Here is a 4978-nt window from a genome sequence, read left to right on the forward strand (position 1 = left end):
ATGGGAACATCGCGTTTTGTATGCATTAGTCATCCTGACATCAAATTATCAAAGTATCCTCCTCCTGACCTCAATGTCAGCTCGAGTTTATTATGATCGCCTCTCAATTTCTAGAAAAAGAATCCTAGAGGTACCGTTGTAAAAGACATTGTATGGGTATGGAATGTTAGGGGGTATGGGGTTTTCCTCAAAGGCTTTAATGCACCTTGGGATATACCTGAATGATAAGCGTTGTTATTCATTGAGAGTTTTCTAGGCTTCCCAGGTAACTACAATCGCAGCAGAGATTCTGGGCGAAATAAGCCCCACCCCTTGATGACGTCATAGTCAATCATGTTCACTCCCGTGTTAACAGCCGTCATAGCACATCCCCTTAAAGTTACTGTAGTTTGGGATTTGTAAGGGGGTGTATTGCGACCGCTGCCAAAGTGGGAGGCAACGTGATTGAATATGACGTCATCAGGGGGTGGGGCTTATTTTTCCCGGAATCCTTGCAGTGACCATAGATTCAGAGAGCTTGTATCTTTAGACTTTGTTGTATCAATTAAGGCTCTCGTAAAAAGTCGTATAGATTTTGGGTGTGCGGCTCAAATACTTTAAATCATCAACTGAACATATTGTTAGTAGATTTAGACAGATCTTTGGCATAATTTCCCAAGGCATTCTTGATCTATAAATGGTGAAACTTAGAGAGGAGAGAAGTTTAGAAATTAAGTAATCTCAATCATTCAATCATTATACCTACGTCTCTGTAAGTTCCTGCAGCGGACTGCGAAAGGTATTGGTCTTAGAAACATTGACATGTACCATTCAGTATCCGCAAGTATGTTCGAACTTCACATAATCCAGACGTGGGTTAACAACTTTGGTGCATTTGGAGTGAGGCTTGAAATGAGCTCTTTGGAAGTTTTAGTAAGATAAGAAGAGATTTGGAGAGTTGAATCATCTGCATATGATTACGAGGAACAAGATGAGGTTTCATGGGTGTTCTTAGGCGAAACTAACCAAATATAGTCGAGAAACCCGAGAATCTCAACTTTTTTTATATATAGTTTGGTGACACTTAAAATTTCATTAAGACTTGGTATTTCATTTACGCTCAAATATCAGAGGCATTTTTGGTCTATTATAATGAGGAATAGCAAGGTAATTATAATTAATGAAAACTATATTAATCTCGTGTTTGAATATTTTGTCTCATTAATATCATGATGATGATGTTATAACTCTATGCCTTGAGTATAATTATTTCTATGAGCAATAATAATATTAGCAATAGCATGAATAGTGTTGGGAGTAGCAACAGTAGTCCGGGTCCCGAGCAAAACGATATCAAATTCGTCCTGTATATTTGATTTGTCCCCCCCTCCCGGAAGAATTAAAGAAAAAAAAATTAAAAAAAAAAAGTCAAGAGAGGAAGTCAGTTGACAAGGGGGGAAAGGACGAAAAATGTATGAAGGGCAGAAAGATGGTGTTATGGCAGTGGGTAATATTAATGGAAGTCGGAAGGTGAAAAGCTTCTGTGGAGGAGGAGGAGGAGGAGGAGGAAGAGGAGGAGGAGGGGGGGGGGGTTCATGGTTGTTACTAAGGCTGTCTGTTTAGGTATTCAAAGTGAGCGACCTGCCCTGACCTGACAATTACCAACAACTAGAGGGAGGGGATGGTCTTGACTTAATGAAGAATGCTAAGGAAAGACAAAGGGGCAGAGAGAGAGAGAGAGAGAGAGAGAGAGAGAGAGAGGGAGAGGCAGGTAATTTATATATATATATATGTATATATATATATATATATATATACACATACATACATACATACATACACTGTATATATCATCTTCTACGCCTAATGACGCAAAGGGCCTCAGTTATGTTTCGCCAGACTTCTCTATCTTGAGCTTTTATATACTTGTGAATGTATATATATATATATATATATACATATATATGTGTATATAAATGTATAATATATGTATACATATACATATATACTGTATATATATATATATATATATACATTTATATATATATACATATATATGTATATATATACATTCACAAGTGTATATATATATATATATATATATTATATATATATATATATATACATACATACAGAGAAATATTGAAGGTAGATAAACATATTTATCTAGTAGAGTTTTTTTTTATTTCTATGCGGTATTTTTTTTTCTTGGGAAAAGATTTGTCAACTTTTGTAGTTTAGATCATTATTTCCTTTAATGAAGTAATGAAATGCTCAGCAAGTAATTCAAACGAATAAGGAGTGTTCTTTTGTTGTTACAACTCTGTTTACAAACCTACCTGCATTTATTAATTTTATATCCTGCAATATGATGCTAAGTATAGACCTTTCTATTTATAAAGACAACCATTCAAAATCCCTCCAGGAATATCAAGTCATGAAACTTGAGTATCCTACAACGATAGCTTTATTAAAAGCAAGGAAAGCAATCTCTCACCCCCCCCCCCCCTTTAAAAACCTTAGCGCCCCCCCCCCCCCCCCACCATGTTTTCGTACACCAAGTTTTCCCCTTAATAAAGCGAATCTCGCATTCCTCGTCGTTTTCAACTTGGGCTTTTGTTTAAATTTTGAGATGAACAAAAGATCTTGTTGGATTTATTACGCGAATTGGGGCAAAGCCTCGTTTTGGTGGTTCAAAGAATAATGGGTTTATAGCCCCTAGCTCGCTCTCTCTCTCTCTCTCTCTCTCTCTCTCTCTCTCTCATAGAATAAATGGGTAAAGGAGAGAGAGAGAGAGAGAGAGAGAGAGAGAGAGAGAGAGAGAGAGCTTAGATGGTTTAACCGATTTTTGGCAGTTTCGAATTAGGCACCAAATTTATCGTCAGTTTTAGTTATTGAATGATGATAATGCGAGATAATTGGTCCGAAAATGTATTTAGTAATGTATTTAATATATTTCACAATAATTTCCCCGAACCATTTTGCTATCTTTTTTATTTTTTTATTTTTTTTTTTTTTGTATACATTATCGTTTTGAAACCGGCTTTATGCTCCTACTTCTCTCCTATGTCCGTGAAGTGTATTTATCGCAGAGGATGTGTTTCATCTTTTACGTTTGATTAAATGTTTAAAGGTTAAAAAAACCCTCATGAATGGCAGCGGCAAGGGATAACAATATTGCCCTATTAAGCAGGACAATGCCCCAGAGACTGATCATATATACAGATGACCAGCGCCCAAGCCCCTTCCCCACCCAAAGCTTGGACCAAGGAGTGCCAGGTAATGGCTGCTGATAACTCAGCAGGTAGACCTATAGGCTCCCCAAACGTCCCCCGCCTTTAGCTCACAAGGATGGTGAGGTTGCAGCGACCAAAGGAAACTAACGAGTTTGAGCTAGACTCGAACCCCCAGTCTGGCGATCATCAGACAGAGACATCACCACATGGTGTGTTTCTTTAAACTAAATGTCTGTATGTCAGTATATCTGTTAGATATCTTAAAGATGTATTGTTGTATTTCAGTGAATATTTACCAAGCTGATAAGGTTTTGAAATAATCCGGTTGTAGTATATTTATTAAGAAAAATAAAACCGCTCGGGTTGATTTCATTCAAGACTCCATTTCATGAACATTAGGCATGCAGAATAACTCTTTCAGTAATCATTCTGTACACAAACAATGTTGAAGGAAGAGCATGAAGAATTTATGAGGTTGCCATGCAGCCGTAACGAAGGCCTTTCTTGTATCAGGTCATAAATTCAATGAAAATCATTTTGTCTTTCTCACGATATAAAACGTTGCCTATGTGTATGAAATCAGAAATTACGTTTGTCTTGCGTAAGAATAAAATGGATATTTCATTTGTGGCAAAATGCATGATTAAATTGGAACTGTTTATTGTTATTAAAAACGTGAAAATATCATTAAAATTATGTAAACTATAATATAGACGCTATGAAGTTTGGGAAAATGTTGATAATTTAAACTATCTTTATCGTAAAAAGGTCTGGATCATTAAGAATAAAGATGTTTTGAAAGTTCTTTGAAAACTGAAGTTTTCATAGTTATCTGGAAAAGCAAAAAAAACAAAAAACAAAAAAAAAATAAATAAATAAAAAAATTAAAGGAAAAGGAAAATCTTGATATATGAAAACGTCTTTTAAAACATTAAAGAAGACGAGGAAAACTGAATAGGAATATCGTTATCATGCAGGGATTATGATATTGACGAGAGTGCCATAGTGCCAAGGAAAACTTGGCACCAACTTCCATCTTCAGAGTTTATTATTACTGATCTTTGATATGAATCCCCTAAAGGGTCTCAGACTCTGCTTTGGCTCAGTCCCTGCTTCCATGAAACAGCCTTTGATGCTTCGATTTCACCAAGATTTAGAAATGAGAATAGGATTACCTTAAGAGACGCTTTTCTAAAGTAAATTACCTTAAGAGACGCTTTTCTAAAGTAGGTTACCTTTATAGACGCTTTTCTAAAGTAGATTGCCTCTCTGAAAAAGAATACCTAAAGAAACGCTTTCTAAAGTAGATTACCTTAAGAGACGCTTTTCTAAAGTAGATTACCTTAAGAGACGCTTTTCTAAAGTAGATTGCCTTTCTGAAGTAGATTACCTTAAAAGACGCTTTTCTAAAGTAGATTGCCTTTCTGAAGTAGATTACCTTAAGAGACGCTTTTCTAAAGTATATTACCTTAAGAGACTCTTTTCTAAGGTAGATTACCTTTCTAAAGTAGATTGCCATAAGGGACGCTTTTCTAAAGTAGATTACCTTAAGAGACGCTTTTCTTAAGTAGATTGCCTTAAATGACGCTTTTCTAAAGTAGATTACCTTAAGGGATGCTTTTCTAAAATTATCCTTTTTTCCTAACACAGGTTGGCTTCAGAGAAATAAACAGGTTAATAATCTCTACCAAATTCATCTTTGAAATTGTGAAATAAGGATGAAACCCCTGTGCAGAACATTTCCTATGCATTAGAAGCCAGAT

This window comes from Palaemon carinicauda, chromosome 35, assembly GCF_036898095.1.
Source record: "Palaemon carinicauda isolate YSFRI2023 chromosome 35, ASM3689809v2, whole genome shotgun sequence".
Classification (NCBI taxonomy): Eukaryota; Metazoa; Arthropoda; class Malacostraca; order Decapoda; family Palaemonidae; genus Palaemon; species Palaemon carinicauda.